The sequence below is a fragment of the Equus caballus genome, chromosome 2 (assembly GCF_041296265.1).
Source record: "Equus caballus isolate H_3958 breed thoroughbred chromosome 2, TB-T2T, whole genome shotgun sequence".
NCBI classification, from domain to species: Eukaryota; Metazoa; Chordata; class Mammalia; order Perissodactyla; family Equidae; genus Equus; species Equus caballus.
Window position 1 is genome coordinate 117589528 of NC_091685.1, and position 24381 is coordinate 117613908.

At 36.0% G+C, this 24381-nt stretch overlaps 1 protein-coding gene across 2 annotated transcripts in view; it reads left to right on the forward strand.

The window, feature by feature from the left end:
* Positions 1 to 24381, forward strand: part of NDST4 (N-deacetylase and N-sulfotransferase 4) — a 388880-nt gene that overhangs the window by 295333 nt on the left and 69166 nt on the right. The window lies entirely within an intron of this gene.

A 24381-nucleotide genomic window follows, 5' to 3' on the forward strand; every position in this document is an offset into this window, starting at 1 on the left:
TGCTTCTGGCTCGAGATATTGGTAGGCTCACTTCATCCAGTCTCTAAAAATGATCACAATTCAAATTGGGTTGAAAATATGTAGCTAAGTGTTATCTTTCTATAGTAGGGTCATCTGAGGCCTTTTTGAAAATCTTGACTAATTTTATTTGGAATCAAAGATAAAGCATTTAGCCCTTTTTTCTTTAATTTTGTCTTTTTGTCTTTCCAAGTTTTGCAATTTTATTTCCTGTTATATGTGGCAAAGTATAGCAGTGTGGGAATGTATTAAATAATGGTGGGATTATTTCAGTTTTCTGACTTTTCTCCCGTAAAGGTTCTGTTTCTGAGGTCCTAAGAAGCATGTCCCCTTCTACATCCCAGTGCACACAAAAAATGTGAAATAGTGGGTGGTATGCCAAGCACCTATTTAATGTAAGAAATTTCCATACTCAGAGAAAATGATTCATGCTTTAAAGAAAACTATAGCTCAGTTGTCTCTGGTGAAACTCCAGGTATGCCTAAAATGAATTATTTAGATAAGTTATGTCTGGTATTTTAAATTCTTGATTAAATAAAAACCTACATTGTGTAAAAATGAAACTTATAAATTAGGTTGGAGGGGTAGGGAAGTATGGAAAAAAGTGCTTTAACCAAATATGAGTAACCAAAAAGACCTTCCCCTCAAACTACATGGCTATTAAAAACAAAAGAAAACAAACCCAGAAGGCCTGTTGTGTTGGATGGCCCTAAGTTAGGGAACAGCTTGAATGCTCTACAATCTTTAGCAAGAAACTGTTTCTCAGAACTTGCTGCTCTTCTGTAAAACAAGCTCGATGAACTAGACAATCTTCAATGTGCCTCAAAGGTATTCCTTAAGGAGATAAATCTGAGCTATTCCATCTTTTTGGATATAATTCACACTCATTGACACTGAAAAATGCCAAGGATATTCTAAAAATAATTCTTGGAATTTGAGGTGTGCATGTGGGAGATGAAAACAAATGTGGGAAACCTTTCTCTTTGCCCCTTCCCTTGCCAATTGAGACTCTGATCTCCACAGGGGCAAGGGCCACTTCCTCACACCATTTTCATTCTGGGGCTACACATCTGACCCCACATTTGCTCTGGTCACCTCCTCAGGGGAAGTGGGTAAGCATCAGGACTGACGGTCGCCTCCCCTATATCTTCTGCCCTCAGATCTGTGTCACTGCTGTTTCTTACCTGGATGTCCATTCCTGCTTGTCATTAAGGAGATGGATTTATAACTGCTTTTAAAATTTTTGAATTCTGTACCCCTCATACAGCGTCATTCAGAGACTTATGGTTAGTTGGTCCTTTAAATAAGATGGAAGACTATTTAGCATGTAGTATTTCTATCTTGAGCATTTGTGTTTGTATTCTGAGAGCCAGTTTCCAAAGGAAAGATCTATAGTTGCATCATTTTAGATATCAAAGTCCCTTGGGGAAATGTTTTCAGTGGGAATCATTCAACATCCATGACATCATCCAGAGAGAGGGCCACTTCCTCTCCCTGCTGTTACAACTGACTTCAAACATCGAAAAGTGATGTTTGTGAGGACTTATAAGTAGGATAAGTGATCACTAATGTTAGTATAAGCTCTAAAGATTAAAGGCCAATCCAACTTTATTTTGTTTTTTCATTAGTGATCTATTCTTTCACATCATAGAAATGCTATAGACTTTGTATATTATGACATCTCTCTTGTATGGTGATCTTCTCTGTGGATTTGTAAATGATCTATAGATTTCTGTCCTTAGTATTGGCTTTTTAGTATGCTGATGAACAGATGAATAAGGATATAGACAGCATGACATAAAGCCGGCAGTGATAGTAAATACACCCGAAGATAATAAGTCCAGTTTTTCTTAGCATATTGGAATGATAAACCAAATCTAGCAAGATGAAATTTAATGGAGAATAATGAATAGCCCCAAAATTGCCTTAAAATAAGATAGTGGTATAATTCCAGCATTATATAAGGATAAACACTATGTAAGGATAGGTTAAATCTGCCAGAAAAATGCGTGGGTGCATCATGACATCTTAAGTTCCTAATCACTGAAGTTATCCAAACCTAAATTTTAAAGGAATGTGAAATCTATTACTTTTAGTATCTCATCTGATGCTAAAAGTCTGAGATTCTACTCTCATCCAGTTAAGTCATGGGGTATCTTTCATTGTAAAACATAAAAAAATGTAAAGTAGGTTTAATTTGAAATATTACAAACCAGCATTATGAATTTGGTTATATTCTATGACTATAAGGTCAGAAGAAAAGGGGAAAAGGTAACTTATCAACATGCATGAGAGAAAAAAGAATGTATTGAGAGAAGATGTATTGAGGGAAGTAGAGAAGAAAAATTTTTTTCCGTCATCAGTATACTAAAAGAAATATTATTGCCAAATTTAGCAGAACCGTTCTGAATTGATTGGTAGTTTCTGGATTTATTTGTTCATAAGCATCCTACGAGGCTAACAAAAGCTGGGAAAAGTATATGAGGGAATATCCTGGACCCTCCCTCTCTGGAATACTGTAAAATAGAACCAACAACTACACAGTTCTTTCTTACTGCCTTGGGAGTTCATCTGCCTTAAGGAAAGGGACTGCATTAAACAACCTTGAAAAGTTCTGCATATTTTTTTTCTGCTTTATAACTTCTCTGATCTGCTGTCAAAAGGCATGAACCACACCAAGACAGCGTAGTTTCTCTCCTTGTCCAGCTTCCAATTTAGGGATTCACATTATTTTGTGTTGCCCTGTTCTAGAATAGAACTGTATTCCTCTGTGCTCAGAAGTCTCTGTTATTTTTCATTCGTGCATTTTCAACAGTTTTTTAATTTTTATTTTTATTCTAGCTGGTATCCTGTTTTCATAGTTTTATGCATTTTAAAATGTGATTATTTTCTAATCTACCATAAAACAGAAAATGCAAATTAAAATACGTTTTTACGTTTTGACTCACATATGAACTCCTGTTACTGTTTCGTATTAGGTCTTTTGATTCAGCAAACTGCAAGGAATAAGGTTTCTTGATTTCTTTGGATACCAACTTGTTTTGCCCAAATGAATCTAACAATTGAAAATTAAATGATATGAGGGCCGTTTGAATGGCATTTCAAAAGAATAGCTGGGCATCTGTCCACTTAACATTCAGTGAACTTCCTCTTATTTTTCTTAGATTCTATCATGACCTCATCACGTATTGATATTTTCCTACACTGTTCCACACTTGTCAAATACTAACATGTATTTCCCTGGTGCCAAATCCTTCCTGTATTTTCAATATAATCTTTGTTCAGACAGGAAGAAATATAATTTAATCATGTATGAGGTGAAACAGCTTATACTAGGTAACCCACCATCATTCAAGTCGAGACAGTACCCTATAAAATATGCAGCAGCTGACAATAGTAAAGGAAGTCTGGAGTCTTATCAGATGGTGTCACCAGTAACTATAAAAGCTTGAAATATATATGCCTTACTGGATTTATTTTTTTTCTAACTCATTTTAATTTTGTGCTATACAAAGAATATTATGAAAACAGAATTTTCTGCATTTTGACAGATACCTTTAAAAATGCTCAGATTCTAGAATGCTTTAAAATAGCAGTGCTGGATCCAGGAAATCTGCTATGTTTTCCAAAGTTCAGAGCAGTGTCTAGACTCACTAACCCTTGCCTGTTCTGTTGGCCAATTGCAAATTCAGGTGAGTAAAAAATATGCACCTGAAAGAGCAGTGTACTTGAAATTGACAGTAGAGTATAATGGAACTGCAATGATATACTTCTCCATGTGCTGGCTGCTGAACTTTCATACACCCAGTCTGGTTAATGAGCTTTCCTTCTTCGTGTATATCAATCTCCGAGGTCGTGGAATCTACTAGCAGGTGCAGTACATTATGGATTAGTGCTGGCTCTTCAGACAGATTAGAGAAAAGGCAGCTGTAAGGCATAGGAAAACATCGACGTGAGATAACTGGAATTGAACTTTTTCTTTTTAAAGCTGAAATAATATAGAACCAGATACGTAAGATAATTCATAGAAACATTTTATGTGCAACACAACCAAATAAAATGCAAGAACCACCCCACGTCTGTTGGAGAGCAGATTATAAAGAATTACTGATTACTGATAGCAGGGCATCCAAATATTCTTTGACGATTTTGATCTTGATTTTCTATAAATGCCGTGCTTCATAGAAAATTATCACAATCAGATAAGATTTCAGGTAGAACAAAGAAATTACATATTACATCAAAATATACGTCTTTGTAAAGTAATGCTTTGATATTTCTAATGTAGGGTCACAGGAATTTTTATATGTGTCCCAGCAGTGTTTATGTTAAAAAAATAAATTAGCTTCTAACTGCCCTACGATAGCGAAATCTGCTTCTTATCTGGGCAGGGACTTTGAAGCAATTAGTGTTATTGGGAGCGCTGGGGCTTCCAGCCTGGGAGGACAGCCACCAACTGTGGGAAGAATGGACCCCTGTGGAGGATATAGATTGTGGAAAATTCTATTTCCACTCACTGAAAGACCTGCAGTCGCCTCTTTTTTTCCTTTATCTGTTTTTCTTTTTTTTTAACTTTTCTTAAAGATTTGCAGGACTAACCTTTACAAACGGCCGTGAATCACCACTTGTGCAGAGCTTTCCATGCACAGCAGGGACTTCGTAAAAGCTGGAGTCAGCGAAGATCCATGGCCTCATAATATGTATGATATTATTCTTCTGTTAACACTGAAAACCAGGATCAGAGTCAGTACAAGGATCTGGAGGATGTGGAGAAACTTTGCTTTTTCCTTATTTTGGGGGAGTGGAGGTTTTGTTTAATTTTCCACAGTAGGATTTACTTGGAAATTAGTAGTTCAGAATGTAAAGTGTGCCACCACAAAAGAACAGAACATTTTTGTGTCCTAAACCTGAACTCTGTCTTCTTGTCAAATAAGAGAGTGATTGCTATTACTGTGTAGACACGCATCTTTCTAATGCAATGGTTGCTCCAGTTCCTGATGGAAGACAATTTACATTCTTATGTATTTCTAGACCATGAAAAGTCCATAAAATGGCATTGTATTTTTTCAATTTTGTTTCCCTAGAAAAATAAATTAAAGTAGCAATGTTTTCTTGGGGATGTCTATTTCATCTAGTGTAACTGGATAATTTAGTTTTCCCAAAACACGTTATGAAAGGTGATGGAATAGCTCTTTAGCATAAATGAATTTTCAACAGCAAAAAAATACAATGTCCTATTTAAATGGATGTTAGTCAATAGAGAAACATTTATTTCTGTTTCTATTTTGAGGTCTGTAATTTATAAATCTTAGATGCATAATGCTCTTGACACTTAGGGATAGTTTGAAAGCAATATCAGTGAATTCATGATAAAAAGAAAAAAAACCTTTTCTGTGTCAGTGTTCATATGACTTAGACATATGGTGGGATAGTAGGAAAGATGGTGGGTTTTGTGAGAGTCCACAAAATTAAAACTGAAAACAAGGCTGGCCCAGTGGCACGGCAGTTAAGTTTGCACGTTCTGCTTCGGCAGCCTGGGGTTCGCTGGTTCGGATCCCAGGTGCGGACATGGCACTGCTTGGCAAGCCATGCTGTGATAGGTGTCCCACATATAAAAAAAAAGTAGAGGAAGATGGGCATGGATGTTAGCTCAGGGCCAGTCTTCCTCAGCAAAAAGAGGAAGATTGGCAGCAGTTACCTCAGGGCTAATCTTCCTCAAAAAGAAAAAACAAACTGAAAATACATGGAGTTTTTTTGTTTGTGAATTTTCACCCCACTGTGGAGTTCAAAATTCTTGATTTTATAATCTCTCCCACTAATTACGTAACATCCAAATATTTCAATATGTCTTGTGTCTTTTCCTTAATATTTATTTCTTTATTTTAATGTACAGTGAAGCAGAATGACTATTTTGGATCATTTTACTTTATTTCACTTTGTTTATTCCTACTTCATTTTCCCCTGGCAACTCCTCGGAGTTAGATAGTGTGAAAATAAAAATATGAACTCTTTTCTAAAACATGTTGATATTTTCATATTTTTGTATTTCAGAAAGCCAGATTATTTTCATCTCAATTTTTCCATTAGTGGCTTATATGCTGATATGATAAGGAGTTTTTATGTAAAGCAAGTTTTATGTAAACTTGCTTGCATCTATTGAGGAATTAAAAAGAAACAGTTGTATAATTTCCATCCATCCAGTCTTATCTGCAGATGTCCAAAAGGGTTCTTTCACTAAAGTCAGTTTGAGTTTATATCTATTTGTTAAATTTTTCTTTGAGATTTATCTAATCTTAAATGTAAAAATTATTGTTAAAAATAATTGGAAATCTGGTGCTTAATTTATAAAGAATTGTTCAATGCTATCTATTCTTAGAGTGCAAACCCCACTACATCTATCTCAATCATTTTATTTCTTCATTTATTTGATTTTTTTCAAGGAGCTCTTCTTGAGGCGTCACTATATAAAGATTCTATTGTGTGTATGTTCATGCGTGTGTATAACTCAGTGAAGGAATGCATGAGAATGCCGTCCAGAGGAGTTGATATTTGCATGGAGTTGAGCAACAATAGGGATTCATTAGACAAAGGGGTAGCTGCTGGGGATCTGGAGTCAGAGTTTGCAGTAGGAGGCTTTCCATTTGGAGGGAAGAGATGTACAGAGTTATAGATGATAAAATGATCATAACAAGTTTGGGAACTGTAAATGTGTGGGTTTCAGAGGAGCACAAGATGAAGATAAAGTTGTAAGAGTGGATAAGAGGAATATCATGAAGGTTTTTGTATGACGTTGACAGTCTGAATACTATTATTCTGGGTCTATTCTGTATCAGAGGGCCTTAATATGTACCCCCTTCTGCCTATAACACTTCTCCATCCCTACTACTCCTACCTTAACCTCACTATTTTCCCTCAGATCTTACCTCTACTTTCTCTTCCTCACCTGGGCCCCCTCGCAGGTTTAGGTCAGCTCTCACTGCTGTACGTACACATGGAGCCACGTGCACAATACTGCCCACAGTGGCACCTTTATGTTTAGTGAGTATTATCTTCCTCACCCATGCTTTATGCACCCCAGGCATGCAGTGTTGGCTCAACAGATATTTGCTGAATAAATCAATACGTGACAATTATAGCGTGAGAACTGCGTGTGTCCACCACATGCTGCCTCACAGGAGTTGTTAAAGCTGTGTCAAAGAAAAAAGGGCAAGGAAAGGAAAAGAAGGGACAAATAGGGGAGGTGGGGGGAGACAGGAGAGGAGAGGGGACACATGGAAGGAAAAGGAAGAAAGAGGAGTTGAGGATGGGAAGAAAGGAAAACTGGGAAGCCATCCTTCCTCTTTTAAAATCAGATGGGCGACAGGAACATAACTGTATAATCTAGTAAGCAAAGCTCGGAATACCTTGTTTTATTTTCTTTTTCCTAGCTTACTAAATACTGAAGAAAAAGTCATATGATTTTGCTATGCTTCAGAATTTCCCTGTCTGTAAAATGGGGAAAATAATGTTAGTTCCCGTACTGTTTTACACAGATAGTATGAGATGGGACACAAAGCAAGTGCTTTGAATTTTCAGAGAAAATATAAATAATTTGAATATAATTCTTATTTGAAAAAGTAGAAGTGTATATCATCTTTATTACCAAATGGTATTTGAGATGTGTTCGCCACCCATAAACTCTGGGCTTGTTGACGGGGTGCATTTTGCTTGGTTGCTGCACCTTGCCAGAACACATCCATCATAAAGACGTTCTCTGTTACAAAGGTTTTTAGTTCATTATGTCTTTTGCTTTTGAAAATGTTCTTGGTTGTGACACTTTATTGTGCTTTCTGAGCTATTCTTAAATGATAAAATTTCTATCATTATTCTTTATTCCAGTGAAACAAATTGAGCCATCAAACGCAGCCCTTGCTTGGTCCGTTAAGACTGCTTTTGTAATTTGGTTTTGTTGTCTGCCAAAGTACCTCAGATATTTTTGTCAAAGGTTTCTGTTGTTAGTGTTGCTGATTTTAAAGTCTTTTTTTGTTGTTGTTAATAGAGAGGTTTTCTGGAAACACTGAGTCCATACTTTGTTAATATCTAATAGCACTGACTGTTGTGGGAATTTTGCTCAAATGATGGATAAACAGAATTATAGCAATCTCTGTGTTTAGTACATAATGTACATAAAAATTAATGATATGAAAAATGGAAGACCTTCCCAACTGTTACACAATTATAGATAATTTATATGAATGAGTTGAACTAAATGATAATAAGAAAACACAACACCCCAAACCAAATAGAAAACTCTGGGCGGGATTTCATTACTTTTCACAAGGGGAAAGGATCCTCCTCATGTCTCTAAGCATTGATCCTTTAGCTCTGTCTCCATTGAACTTCACACCTAACAGAACAGTCAGTGTTCAATTACCTCTCTGTGAGAACAGGAGCTAGAGCCAGACAAGGAACCGAGAAATGTAGAAGTAAAGAAAAGGTCATGTTCTTGGAAATGGAGTTCATGACGACTGCCCGCCTCCCCCAGCACTGTATGAAAATTACTAGCTTAAGCAATGTAGAAGATAAAATTCCAAGCATGAAGTGTTTGTCTGATTTATAGTTGTCACTTTTAACACAATTTAGGGTATTCAATAATGCCATTCACAGCATAAAGTGTAAGTAGCGGAATTTTGCTCCTTCTTGAAGCTGTTATTATATCCACTTAAATTCTCTTTCACACACAGGTACACACTGAAATCAAATGTGAATAAAAGATGTGAGTTGAAAATTGCCATCCTCCTGCAATTTCTTTTCAGAAGTCCATTCTATAGTTCGCTTAAACAACTTGCTCGAGCAATCAAATCTATATAGGCAGAGCTTTCTACATGGGCTGAGATGTTATGCTCATAAACACAAAGAGTTTAGGAATTACGAGCTATTTAGAGAAATAAAAAAGAAAGTTAAACACGTCACATTGCCTCAAATCGGAAGCAGCTTTTATCCCGTCTTTTGCTGAATGCATCTTAAAAAAATATATGCTATACCTCATAATGACCCTTGAGTCTTTAGTGATTTCGATTTTTAAAAAGAAGCCCATGTATAAGCAAGCACAGTGATAGTGACTTACAGTGTAAGGACTCACTGGCTTAATTACTATCGGTTTAGAAATGACCTAGAGAGCGGGAAAACCCCAGTAGCATCAGGAGACATTCCTTTTACAAGTTTGTGTCCCTAGTAGGTCCTATTATATATCTGTTGAATGAATAAATCATCAGTATTTACTGTCAACTCTACTTTCAAAATATATCCCAATTAGTGCTTTTCTCTCCATCTACACAGTGAGCCTGCTAAACAATGGCTCCATTGTCTCTGCCCTAGAGAAAGGCTGCCATTCTGGCTACATAGAGTGCATCTTCCCCAGAGCAATCAGAATGGTATTGTTAAATGCAAGATAAAGCATGTGAGGGCCATTCTTAAAGCTCCTCCAATGGCTTCTCATTTAATCTTAGAATAAAATTCAAACTCTGGTCCACGACCTGGCCCTCTCCTGGCTTCTCTACATTGATCAAGTTCCACTCTGACCTTCACTGACTACACTCCATGCTTATTTCTGTAAATTCCTTCAAACATGCCAGAATTGTTTGCCCCTGAGGGCTTTTGTGCTGCGTCACTTTGCTTGGAAGGAGCTGCTTTCAGGAATTTGTAAGCCTGATTTCTTCTACCTTTCATGCCTCTGGTCAAAAGTTACCTCCAAGAGTGGTTGCCTGACCTTTCCTTGTCACTCTCTATGTCACTTATCTGTCGTATTTTTCCACGGTATTTACCATTCTCTGGAGCAGTCTTGTTGATTTATGTGTTCACCAACTATCTCCCTTTCCCCAATTCCATTCGCCATCCTCACACCGCCGATGATCCATCCACATTAGGTCCATGAGTCCAGCAACATTTATATTGAGCTGAAGGGTGCAGGGAGGATACACATGGCATAGAAATTGCTAAAACGTTTGCTTGTTAACCACTGTATATCCCTGGATAGATACTTTTGTGAGCTTTAGAAGTGATCATTAGCCAAAGACTTCAAATATTACTGTGCAAATGAGAGCAATTGAGTATATTTGACGATTGTTTATTTGCTTGTTTGTTTTGGCACACATGGATAATTTTACAATTTTTATTGGGAACAACATATACCTTAAGGTTTTTTAATGTTTATGCAAATTTGACTTAAAGCAGTATTTCATTTTACCTAACCAAACTCGTTAGATCAATATCTGCCTAAAATCAGAAAAAGATACCTAGTAATCATTTCCTAAGAAACGCAATCTAAATCTGAGATCTGAGGGCAAAATTTATAAAACTCCTTTGATAGCCAAGCTATCTTCAATACCCACTCAAGTGTTGACACCCATTGCTTTTGATGTGCTAAAGGTCTCTTTGTTCCATTTATAATAACTAGTACTTATTCAATGTTTCCTATAATTACTCTTCTAAATGCTTTGTATGTACTAACATATATAATCTTCCTAACAACCATATGAATTGGATGCTATTATTATCCCCTTTTTCTGAATGAGAAAACTATCCAGAGAAGTTAACTCATGAGTCAAGCATTACGCAGCTAGAGAGCAGCAGAGCTGCAATTAGAACTCAGGCTTCCAGAACCCCCACTCCTTTAGCAGTACATTACCCTGTCTCCTCAAGTCAGACTACTGCCAAAATAGTAATATAACTTGGAAAATAAAAACCTGTCTTCTTGAGGGAGAGTGATTTTAACAGCAATAACTGTACTCCATCAACTTCCAGGGTTGAATATGTTTATGTAATGCAGATATATATATATACCTTTCAGAATTCCATGCTCACCTCAAAGCTGTAGGCTCCTCGATTCATTCAATAAACAACCATTAAATATTATTAGTGTGCCAGAGACATAAGAATACAAGGGTTCAGTTCTCAGACTGGTGGGAGAGATAAATATACGACAGAATGTCTGGATAAGGCTTGAGAGCTGTCAAAAAAAGGCATGGAAATACAGGAAAGTGTGTGTGGGAGGGGAGGGGATTTCACTTCCTGAAAGAATCAGGAAAGTCTACAAAGGCGATGCGACATTTGAGCTGGACAGAGTGTGTAGAATTCTGAGTATCATTGGAGGAGAAGGGTGTTCATGCTGTGGGGAAGCTAATGAGCTATCAGCTGGAGGCATATAAAGAAAATAGTATGGAAAGAACAAACAATAAAAGAGGGGGTAAGAGTAACAGGAGAGAAGGAGGCTGGCTGAGAGCCTGTGGCTGCACCCCGCAGGTGTTTGTGGATCCCCCGGCCAGGCACCTAGGTGGGTGAGGCATGGGATAGTTGGGTTTAGAGAGAAAGCTAATATTCTTATTTCTTAGTATTCAAGCTATTCCATCAGGACGTTCCTTGAAAAAGGATAGTTTTTCTCTCATCAGACCATGAGTTTGCTAGAACCTTCAAAAAGCTGTCCACATCTCAAGAAGCACAGGAATAATCTCGTTAGTCTATTGCTCACGAATGAGATGCGGGTCTAAGAAACCAACAGCATGTGCTGTCCTTTCTTTCTAGGCTGTCTTTGCACAACGAACAATCTCGGGATTCTAAAGATCAGCCTTTTCAACCTGATTGTAAAACTGTAATATATGGGAATACTGCAATTTTGGATCCATATGTTTTTTTTATCCTACTTTTTTCCTTTCTTCTTTCCTTCCTTCTGTCTCTTTCTCTCCTCCCTCCTTCTTTTCTTTCCCTTCCCCTCCCCTCCCCTTCCCATCCTCCTTTTTCCTCCTCCTCCCTTCCCCCTTCTCTTTCTTTCTCCTCCTGTTCTCTTTAATGAACAACCCCAGTCCATTACTTCTAGAATCACTATATTATTAGACCACAAAAAACAGGTAGTAATATTACACTATCCACTGACTTTTAATGTCAATGACAATGATAAAAATAATAGACTCTGATGAACAATCAATGAAGTAGTTTAAAATGAACTTATGTTTAGAAAAAGACACAGGCTTTATACTACTCCATTTAGTCTCTTTAATGAAGTGTTTTCTGTGTAAAAAAAAAAAAAAAAAAAAAACAGGAAGAAATCTGTTAAGAGTTTGTCCCTACCCAAGAAAAACAACTTTTTTAACTTTTAATTTCAATCATGAAAAGAGGGCTGTAATTCTTTGTACATTTTGACTGTTAACAAGTTGATGATTATCAAAGACAACTGAATTTAATATCTGGTATATTTATCTTAACTTCTTTTTTTTTTTTTTTTTATTGGCACCTATGCTAACAACTGTTGCCAATCTTTATTTTTTTTTTTTCTCCCCAAAGCCCCCGGTACATAGGTGTGTATTTTAGTTGTGGCTCCTTCTAGTTGTGGCATGTGGGATGCCACCTCAGCATGGCCTAACGAGCAGTGCCATGTCCGCGCCCAGGATCTGAACCCTGGGCCGCAGGAAGCAGAGTACGTGAACTTAACCACTCGGCCACAGGGCCAGCCCCCATATTTATTTTGACTTCTAATTAGACTTCTTATGAACCTCATTGCATCCTACCTGGTGTCAGTGGGGGGAAAATAGTGAACCATGAAGAAATAAAAACAAATTCAAGTAGGACTGATTCACTGGCCCCCTCATGGCATCGACCAGTCTTTTGAGGTTCCCTCCCATGGATCTGACAGCTTTGTGGTTCTGTTCTCAGCAGACTCAGCAGAGAGGCCACAGAGCAAACTGCCTGTTCATGATGCTGGAGAACCCCCGAGGACAGGGCGAGGTTAGCGAGGACATTTGCCTTCAGGGATCTTACCAATTCTCTAGAGGATCTTCTTTCAGGGTTCTTCTCTAGAACTTTTGCTAAGGAGTATGCTGTAGTATTCAATTTGTTCTTCATTTTAAAATTTCATTAGGATAGTGCCAGTTTAATATTGTAAGAGAAAATAAAGATCACATCAACATCTGTAGTAAAGGAGGAAATACAGGAGCAGACATAAAAAATGCCCCTATCTCTACTTGCCACTGTCTTGAGTCCAGGTTACCTATTCTCTGCCTGGCGATGCTAGGAGTGAAAGAGAACTTAACAAAACACTAAAGGGAAACAAGCAGTTACTGTTGCCTTTCAAAAGATAGTGATTAAAAGCATAGATTGGAGAAGGCTGGCCCAAAGGTGTAGTGGTTAAGTTCCTGCACTCCACCTCAGCAGCCCAGGGTTTACAGGGTCAGATCCTGGGTGCATACCTACACACTGTTCAACAAGCCACACTGTGGCAGCATCCCACATACAAAAAATGGAGGAAGATTAGCACAGGTGTTAGCTCAGGGCAGATCTTCCCCAAGCAAAAAAAGAGGAACATTGGCAATAGATGTTAGCTCATGGCCTATCTTCCTCACCAAAAATAAAAAGAAGAAGAAAAAAAAAAATGAAAGAAAGCATGGACTGGAAATTCAAGTACTCCCCATCTCAATTTCCTGCTACCTCAGCTTTAACATAAGCAAATTACAAAACTTGAATTTAGGCCAGTACTGTGATTGTTGAAGTTTCAAGGAAATCTAGAAGAAAGGTACTAATTCTGAAAGAGTGATTGTTACCTGATTAAAAAATAAAATATTCCCCATAGTTTACACACAGTCCTCAGGTTGTATTTAAAGTATTTAAAGGCTATTAAAGCATGTTTACTGTTTCTTTCCTATGGGTGGTGAAAAGTAAGAAATTCCCTGTAATAGAGTTATATCCAACAGGCTTACACCATATCAATAAAAATGATTTTGAGCAAGTATCCACAAAATATTCAGAAAGGTTTATGTATAAATTAAATTCATTCTTACTGTACCGATGCATTACTATACCATATACATTATGTTGACATGCAAAGTAAATACCAATAAAATCATAATATTTTCTTCTGGAGATGTGTTTATTAACCCTGCTGGGGTTCTTGCATTCTGGGGACCACTGCAGTAGTAGATTGAAAAGTTATTGAGAAACAGAAAAGTATTCTAAATTTGCAGAAGAAATTTCACGTCATTGAAATCTATTGTTCAAAAACGAAAGACATGGGTTATGGCAGTGATCTCATTCTATCTATCCCACTTCATTTTTTCTGTAGGCCAGTATTTCTCAAAGTATAGCAGATAGCTCCTGTTCAAATCACCTGAATCAGAATGTTGAGGTTTGGGTAGCTCTGAGTATCAAAATCAACATTTCAAGAAATTGTATTGTTTATACTAAAGTTTGTAAAGCACTACTATACACAAAAATAATGATCAGATTTTGGGGGGAAAATAATGTCTTTTGTATTGAAAATTTTTAGAAAATTATATTTCCAACATAGGTAACTTAGAATCAAAAATGTTAATTAATAAAATTTGTAAACGCTCGAAATTAACCTCTAATCTTAGAAGTATCGTGAGGAATTAAGATCACAACATCAATATTTAACATACAATATTTTTTTCTTAAATAATACTGGAGGATATAGCCACGTTAATTATTATTTTTGAAGAATAATTTTTTTTTTGTTCTTTCCGTGGCTCATGACTTCATGGTCAAAAATTGGATGTGGGTAAGTTACATGAGCTCAATAATTTATGAATGCTCCTGGAGAACTTATACTCTAATATTACTGGGAAAGCCAGAATCAGTAGCCATGCTCTCCTGGGAAAATATTGTAAATTTCCATTTGAGTAAGGTATGGATATATTGCATCCACCTTTCTTTTGGACCTTGATTCATAAAAATATGTCCCTTTCACATGGGTGGGATATGTAATCATTTACACTCATAATTCCCACATCAGCTATATAAAATATAAATAAAAACAAATTATTCTATATGACAATGAGTTATTTTATTATTTTGGCAATAATGACCTCAATGGTGAAGCAGACACCATTCTTGCCCAAAAGAATGAATTTAGATACACTATCTTTTCTACAATTTAATATGAATACAAAATAATTTTCTAAGAGAATTGTGACCACTTCTGAAGAAACATCCAACAGCGATCTTTGAGAAAAGGTGCGATGGCAAGTGTTCTTGTTAAACTTCTTGACTTTATTAATCCTACCACTTTGCTTCCTGCCTGCTTGTTCATGCCCCTGGGTTCAGGTTAAACTGCCAGCATGAAAAATGGCACTGTAAGCACTCCAGAACCATCCTTTCAAGTTCACCCTGAACCAATATCTGTCAGCTATTTATACTTGCGGTGAATGATTTAGAGCCGATGAAATCCTGCCCTTTCTTCAGATACTCTAACATCTACTTGAGGATTTGGGCAGACAAGAAGAGAGCTATATTCCCACGCCATTCTTGTCTCCAACAAGGCTGTTCCCTGTCACCCTCCTTATAAGGGATGCTTTTAAACTAAATGGTGCATATGTGTGACCATAGACTTTCCAAGAAGCAGTTTGTTGATCTCATCATTTGCTGCATTGCTAGTACCATCCCTTTGAGGATCTTGAAGGAAATTCCTGAAAAAGCTCAGTATCAGAAATAGCTATGATTGTCCTGAGAAATTGCTCTCTTTCAATCTTATAAAATGGTAATTTGCATAACTGACTAGTTTCCCCCTTTTCACTTTGGCTGTTAGAAAGCTTAGAGCCAAATTTCTGTTCCACTGGTAGCAGATTATTTTTTTAAACATATTTTATTAGACTGCTTGGCTACATCTAATGCCTATAAACTTTTCTCTCCTTCTCACCTACCTTTAGTTTATGTTGTATATGCTTCTAACCTATCTTTATATACTTTCTGGAACTAGGTAAATGATAGTGCTGGAAAGATAGTGAAAATCATGAAAAGAAACTGGGGAAATAAAAATAATTTTTAATATAATTTTTTAAGTACTGTAATAATTCCATACTTTTTATAATGAATTTAATGATAAAAAAATATGTCAGGAGAACATAGAAGGGTGTTTTAAATTCTTCATTAGCTAGCACATTAGGAGAAGCTATTTTGAGGTTGCAAAGGAAAAAATGTTTAACCCTAACAATATTTTTATTTTTTTCGTATGGAAGAGCTACAAAAACTTAAAAGGAATGAAATATTTGATCATTCAGCTTTCTCTGAAATATTGTTCACTCATTCCACACATTTTTATTGAGCAGCTCCTCTCTGCCAGACAGCATTCCAAGCCCTGGGTATAGAGGAATGAGAAAAAAACTGTTGCATTTTAATGAGGTTATATTCTAATGGAGAGAGACAGAAAATAAGATAGCAAACAAATAAAAAAAAGTACACATAAGAAAAATAAGGAAAGAGTGAACTGTGGTGTATGAATAGATGTTACAGAGGGTGGTAAGGGAGGCCTCCATGATGAGGTGATATCTGGCAGAGAGTGAAGTGACCTGAAGCAATCATGAATGTGGACACATGTTGGAAGAGTGTACGAGGCAGAGAGGCCAGCAAACGCACAGGCCCTGGGGCAGAATTTGCTTGGTCTGTTTAAGAAGCTTCCAGAATTCTGGTGTGGTTGAGGCATAGTGAGCAAAAGAAGTGGTTGGAGATAAAATCAGCAGAGTAACAGGACCAAATTGTGCAATGCCTGTGGGTCATGGAAAGACTTTGTATTTTACTCTTTATATTTTTATTTTGTATTTATATACATGTGATGTGAGACATGGGAAGGTTTTGCACAGGGGTCTCATACAGATTATTTCTTTTGAGAAAAGGAAGGGAGACGAGTCTGTAGTCAGCAAGTGTGGAGCAAAGATACCAGTTAAGAGGATATTGCAAAGCAGAAATTCATGCTTCGGCTAGGAGGTACCAGTGGGAATAGTGAGAAGTAGTTGACTATGGAATATATTTTAACTGGTGATGGATTAGATGTGATGTGTGGAAGAAAGTGGAATCAATGACGGCCCAAATGATTTAGCTTGAGGAAGCAGATGGATGAAAGTATATTTTGCAAAGATGGGGAACATTGGGAAAGGAATCAGTTTGGGGAAGGGGCTATCAAGAGTACATTTATTGATAAGTTTATTTTGAGATACACTTTAGGCATCCAAAACATTAGTCATTTGTCTCCATGAGTCTGCAGTTCAGGAGGTCTATAAGGATGAGATATATTGGCATCGAGATGGCATATAAAGTTATGGGACTGAATGATCCATCCACAGAGCAAAAGAATAATTCAATAACATGCAATATTTCTTTCTCATATTTAGGAATATTATTCAGACACTGCTATTTCTTATTGGTAATTACAAGGAAAATCTTCCAATTTCTCTAGGACAAAGAACACGCTGCTATACATACACACACAAAACCCAGTCTCTTGACTGGCTGTCATAATATTGAAACATGATGATCTTTTAAGACATCTTTTTTCTTCTAATAGAAATGTTCATTTCCTGAAATGGCAATTCTGAGAAATTAAGGCCACGGATGATTGAGACAAGTTTTCCATTTTTGCTCACATACTACAGTTTATGCCTCATTGGATACCTTTAATTTTCCCCCTATTCCTTCACGAAGCTCTTGAGTGGGTCTGAAGAGAGAGTGCTCTGACATATTTAAGGCATCCTGAGACAGACTCTGTACCCACAATCATATTTCTTCAGTGTTCACAAGGTCTCAGAGTATCTTTTTTCCAGCTCATCTTTCTTGCTCCCTTGCCATTTTGGACGATAAAGAACCAGCTCATAAATGTTTAACAGATAAGATAAGCTAATAAATACAGCTCTAAATATCATCCTCTTACAATAGTCAAAGAATTATCTATTCTGGAATAGTTCCTTATGCTAATCAAGAAGAGCTCTCTATAAAGCCAAACTGTTTAAGTCAAAATTCAAAATAAAATCTACATTTCAAATGAGATATTAGCAACTCTTCTGGCATTTTAATGATAATTCTTGCTACTCATCTCAATAATATTTTAATTTCATACTAATGCTTAAAATTGTCTTTACTAACGGGTAAGGATTTGCCCAAGGAAATTGTTGATATCTTAATTTATAAATTCTTAATGGCCATTGAATTAATCTAAATTAGAAATTTAGATTTCTAATAAGTCTCACTGGTTGAGATTTTTTTAAGCCTCTAACACTGATGCCATGTCAGCCTAGATGTAATTACCTAATGACCTCTGCATCCTCAACACGCTTTATTCTTAATCATTGTCGAAATTAAGGGCAAACACTAAATTTTTTATTATCATGGCCATTGTCTATTTTTTATTGAAGGATATCCTTGAACAAGAAGGGATAATTTTCTGGTAAGTGAATTTTGAAAATAATAATAAATATGTAGATATTCTTTAATTATAGAAGTTGGGTCAAATCAACATACTATGATATTGATTAGCATACTGGTGAAGGGCATGACATTGAGGTAATAGAAAAACGCTTTGGTCCATTCCAAGCATTATACTTTGTAGCATATTTTTTGTAAAGTTTTCCTTTATCTTTAAACTTCATAATAGCAGAACTCATTGCATCTTAATTAACTAAACAACTTTTAAAAATATATTATTTCAATCTATGGTTTACTTTCATTACTATAATTGTGAAAATAGAAAATCATGTTAAATCAAAATTGCCTCAGAATAGTAAAGTACAGGCTTACAAGCATAAATTTATTATTCTAAGAAAAAAGATTTGAAAGGTTACTGTTCGTGTGTGTGTGTGTTAACGTTTCTTGATTTTCTCTATTTTTCTGAGTCTAGTTAGAGTAGGGAGAAAAATCTAACCTTGAATAACAAAAATAATTGTCTAAATCCAAATATAATTCACAAGTGAAACTGCACATTTGTCCTGCTAGTCAATAAAATGTCTTTGCATAAGATATTGTACAAAATGGAAGAGCAACGTATTTTATATTTAACAAACTTTACGTAATTAAAAAGTAGGTCAGCATAGTTTTTTACTGTCCCAGAAAGGAAGAAAAACTCACCAGAATTTAACTCAACTGCATTGATTTAAAATACTTAAAATTGTATTTTTTCTGATAACAAAACTTATAAATGCATGCTTGCTGAGGACAATGTGTAAAATAAAGGAAAATAAAACAAGACGAAATTCACCTACATCCTCCCACAATTAACATTTTAAAGTACTGGAAAGTACTTTTTAAATGTTTCTCACCGTAGAGTATAGAGTTTATATCCTGTCTTTTTAAGTTAATGTTATAGCATGAGGATTTCCCCTGACATCAGAAGTAAAGTGACACTATGAATGTTTCTATTATAAACTAAATTATGATTTTGGCACTATTCCCTTGATTGTATATTCCTTACCAGCATTACTCCTTTAATTCACCTGCTGCACACCTGCCAGAGATATATCTTATGCTAAACAAGAATCTTTTGAAGTCACCCCTCTCGAAATCGTTTAATGATTCTCTTACAAGTCCAAACCTCTTGGCATAGAGGCAAGTCTGTTCTCGACCTGGATCAAGTCAGTGTTGGCTGGTCTCACAGCGTTACAAGGACCGCAGCATCCAGCAGTGTTGATGGCCGCTTCCCAAGGAGCCACTTTTTCTCATGCCTGTAAGATCGAGCCTGTGCCCTTCCCATTCTCTCTTTTACCTTCCGTGCCTAGCTTTTTCTTCTTCCCACTCAGTTTAGGTGCAACATCTTCTTTGAAAACTTCTTGACCACCCCGCTCCAGGTTGAGTAAGTGCTTTTCCTCCTAACTCCCATAGTAGCATGTATAAACCTTTAACTGAGCACTGACCATCACATGTTAAAAAACCCTTTTAACTTGTCTGTTTAGATGGCATGTGACTTCAGGGATGAATTTGCATATGAAATTCATTTTAGCTTCACCAATGCAACTTAGTGCTTATAAATAAATGTGTTAAATAAAATAAATTTTAAAAATTCTGAGGACTTTCCTGTGTATTAGACGTTGGTACTTCTGGTCCTTTGCATGTATTAATTCAATTTTCATCTTCCAAACAACCCTTAGAGAGAGGTGCTATTGTTTACCTTTTTCTTTTTTTGTAATAGATAAAGGAACTGAGGCACATCGAGGTTAAGTAGTGTGCTTGAAGTTAGACATTTAGTGACTGTCAGAGCCAGGTTATGGGGGCAGCCCGGAGCCTCTGCTCAAAGACGGCAATGAATCCAAGGACGGCATGAGATATGACCGTAGAGCAAAGCAGTCAGTGAAGACAGCAAAGACACACCTTCAGTGCCTCTACTTTATTTCCCAGCATTTCAAACAATTAGAGAGTAAGCAGGGGTAAATAATGTGATAATGTTTCCTACCTAGTTAGGGTCATATAAAAGAACAATTAGCTATCCTTTTCCTCATTCTAGAGCACTTTCCTACAAGATTAGGCTGATTTACAGCTTTTTTTGTAAAATTAAGACAGAGTTGCAAGAAAATAGAATCACGAATCACTAAAAGAACGTAAAGAGTTATTACTTTTATTCATTGAAAGCCAAATTTTTATAAAATATGCAAAGGCTCCAGTCTTAACAAAATAGGCTTAATTGTGAAAAATAAATGTACCACAGTCCCTTCAGAAAAGCCTAGGTATGTTCAAGTGCTAGGCGATGGAAAGCTTGTCTCTCTTCTAGACAAAGGCTGGATTTATGTGTGTATATATATATATATATATATATATATATATATATATGTATCTCCTTCACTCTTAAAGTCAAAAGGCCTACAACAAGATAGATAAAGAAAATGATTTATGGTGCGTCAAAAAATATTGGGGAAACTTTACAATTAAGTATTTTACATATCTTGTGTCTGTGTTGGCATGTGAAATTAACTGAGTGACAGGGAAGGAATGGGTTAATCGCATCCATTTGTTTACAACATGGAAGTTAAAGATAACATTTATAGTGAAAGGTGTTCTAGTGAAGTACACTTATCTGTGGAATATCTCCCTCAAATATCTCCTTTCATAATAAGGAATGCTGCTAGAGGTGATAACATGATAGAAAAAAATACAGTACAAATATAAAAGTCAAAGGAACTTTTATCATACAACTCCAGATACTTGATTAAATCTGTTTCTTCTGAACTCAAGCTTTTCTCTACAATTTTTCTTCCTAAATATGATTGTGAAAGTCTATCTTTCTTTTCAATCCTTCCCTCTCATTTTCCTTCTTAATACAGAATTCCTAAAAGAAGGAAAATATCAGGGTCTACTGAGAATAATACTTTTCAGCTTCATATTTTGTAGTTAATTACGTTACTACTCAGAAAAATTGATCCCAAGTTTCATAATTTTTCTTTTTCTAATTTCTCCTTTTTGAAAGCTGCCTTTCCACCATTTCCTCATTAATATAAACCAATAGTGGTCCTTGTTTGAAAGCACTTCATCAGAATTAGCCTCAAGTGAATCAGCTGATGGAAGAAATAGTAATAAATGAACATATGTCAACAAGAGGGCTGTTGAGCAAAAAATGCAGTTACCTTCCAGCACAGACTACAGGATAATTTATTAAAGTGTCAGAAGAAAACCTTTAAGGTAAAAAATAGCTGATACAAAATTCTCTGATTACTCAAAATGAATCTTTAATGTAAGTAAATGGAGAACAGAATTGCCACTGCGCTATTCACCATTCAAAATTAATTGGAAAATGGTCGATTTGAAAATACAATACCCTCTAATGAACTGACCAAACAGTGACTAAAATAACTCCAAAGTTTGTCTACACATAGTACGACGCCAAAATGAGTGTTAATTATCATTCGTGAGCAGTTTGAATCATAAAAGTTACCTTTTTTGAGAAGACATGAAATCAGCTAGACAAAGGAAAGCAAAGAGAAAATCATGAAAACAAATAACATATGTTTTTCTATCTCAATTTCACTAGTTCTTTGTAGTTTTTTACAACTTAAATTTTAAAAAACATCCTTAACCTATGGCAAAGTCAAATAAAACCCTTTCTCTGCACTTATAAGGACATTCTGATTAAAAAGTCAGATTAAGTCCTCTCTATGAGTAATTGATAAATTGATAAGAAATCCCTATTAACATATTATAGAGAGATTCAGTTTGTGTATGCTACACACGGGCCTTAAGAAGAAGCTAAATATTATCTGTATAATTCTATTCAGGATGAATAGGCCACTTAAGCCTTATTCTCACAAATTATCAATGAAATGGTCCAGAGATGCATAATGTAGGAATTTGATAGAGTGGTATATTAATTAGGTTGAGGCTATACATGTACCACAGAGAGATTCTTAGAAGAAAAAAAAGAAATAATTTTAACCGTGCAGCTATATTATGGGCAGAGAAGATGAAGAAAGAAACCAACTTCAAAGAAATTATTATAGCTTGTTTTATTGTTTTTCCATTTATTTGTTTTCCATTTTCAGCCTGGTTTGATGCTGTAGGTAAAGGAGCTTTAAGAGTATGTGGAAATATTTAACTCTACAATCCATTACCAAAGAGGGAAAATATTCTTTTTTGGGTCTATTCGAGTCTTTAATTACCTGTTAATTTTATGGATGGGCAAGAATAACAAAGTCTCAAAATTGTTTGATTATCTGAAAATTTCTATTATACGTTTGTGGCCTCCAGTAATTCGTGAAGTGTTATTAGGTATAATACCTATCGGTCTAATTGGAATTGTATGTATTTAATGTTATTGCTGTTAATAGTTTACATCTTGTTCCTTGTAAAAAAAAAAAAAAAAAACACCTCTACAAATTACCAAAATGATACACATCGTTTTTCTCAAATATCTCAGAATTATCAACATAGCTATTCGAAAAATTTCTTTGAACATTCAGCTTTTTCTAGCATCTATGCAACAAAGCAATTGGATACATATTGTCAAAAATAAGTTTTAGATACACAGACCTTTCTATTTTCTTCGTATTTTTATGATCTTTAGGCAATCCGATATCGTGCACATAAAGTGAACATGTACCATTGATACTAAAATTTTCTTGTTAAATGAGATTATTAATTTTTTTTAAAGATTTTATTTTTTTTCTTTATCTCCCTAAAGCCCCCTGGTACATAGTTGTAAATTCTTCATTGTGGGTCCTTCTAGTTGTGGCATGTGGGAAGCTGCCTCAGCGTGGTCTGATGAGCAGTGCCATGTCCGCGCCCAGGATTCAAACCAATGAAACACTGGGCCGCCTGCAGTGGAGCACGCGAACTTAACCACTCAGCCACAGGGCCAGCCCCAGATGAGATTATTAATGAAAGTAATAGCAGTAATCATTATTAATAATAACTTGTGCAATTCTATAGCAAATAAACAAGAAAATTCTGTGAAGTTTGCTGTTTCTACACTTTGGTTATCATCCCAGTTTTTCAGATTCCTTCATATTTTAGATAATTGTTAATGTGTTAGCTGTGAGAGGAGAAATATGGGATATATATTACAGTAAAAGCTTATCTCACTTGAGAGGGACATAGGGATTGCTTCATAGTCAAAATCACTGTTACTCAGATAAAATTCATGTGAAAAAGCATAGTGTTTTGCAAATTAGAAGAGCCCTCTCATAGTTCTTTCTCTAACTTTTTTCTAATAACCATACTTTAATCAAAAGGCAAAGATTTCCATATTTTAATCACTAATATTATGAGAGATATGTGACATCAGGACTAACATTTTTGTAAAACATGAATAAAATAGGAATTATAATTCCAATTCCAAAGGAATCCTAAACTAAAGCTTGCAGAATCTTATTTTATTCCATTAGTTTTTGCCTTTGGTATCTGTAACTTAAGTGAAAATTCCTATAAATGTCAATAATCTAGAGATTTCCAGGTACTGGAGAGTTAAGAAGGGAAACCAAAGTTCAGATCACAAGTGTTTCAAGTTTAAAGGTAGTGCATGTGTTGCTTTTTCTGAATTTCTCCTTTGTTTTTCTTTATTATAAATCAATCCAGACCTCAGTTTTCTGGTCTGGCATGTAAAGAGCTTGGAAGTCACCACTCCATCCTAACAACAAATAAAAAGCTGAACAAACTGAAAAATCAACAACTCTTCTCAGATAAGTCAGAGAAATGAGGTCACAGGGCAAACCACTGCTCCCAAAAGTGGAGACACAGAAACGTAAACAGAGAGAGTCACAACTTACTAGAGTAGAGACCTGCATGGGAACCAGTGGCCAGGTAGGGAAACCTGAACTGTAATTGACAAGTTGCCAGAGGCTCAGTAGGAACAAGTCTGAGAGTCAAAAACTCCAGGGGGCCCAGCCTTAAGGTAATTCCAACACGTTTTTGAGCTTTACATCCAGAAGCTCAACCAGATTCCAAGAATGAATATCTGAGAAAAATCCCCTTGTGCTTCCAGCAGGGGGAAGGAAAAAGGAACCATTCTGAAATAACCCAGAGCACTCTGTTCTTCCTAACAAGGTCTTCCCTTAGGAGAAACTATTTAACCAAAGTACAACCCACACGGGTTTTATCAGAGCCTAACTGACCCCGGGGAAGAAAAATACCCAACTTTAG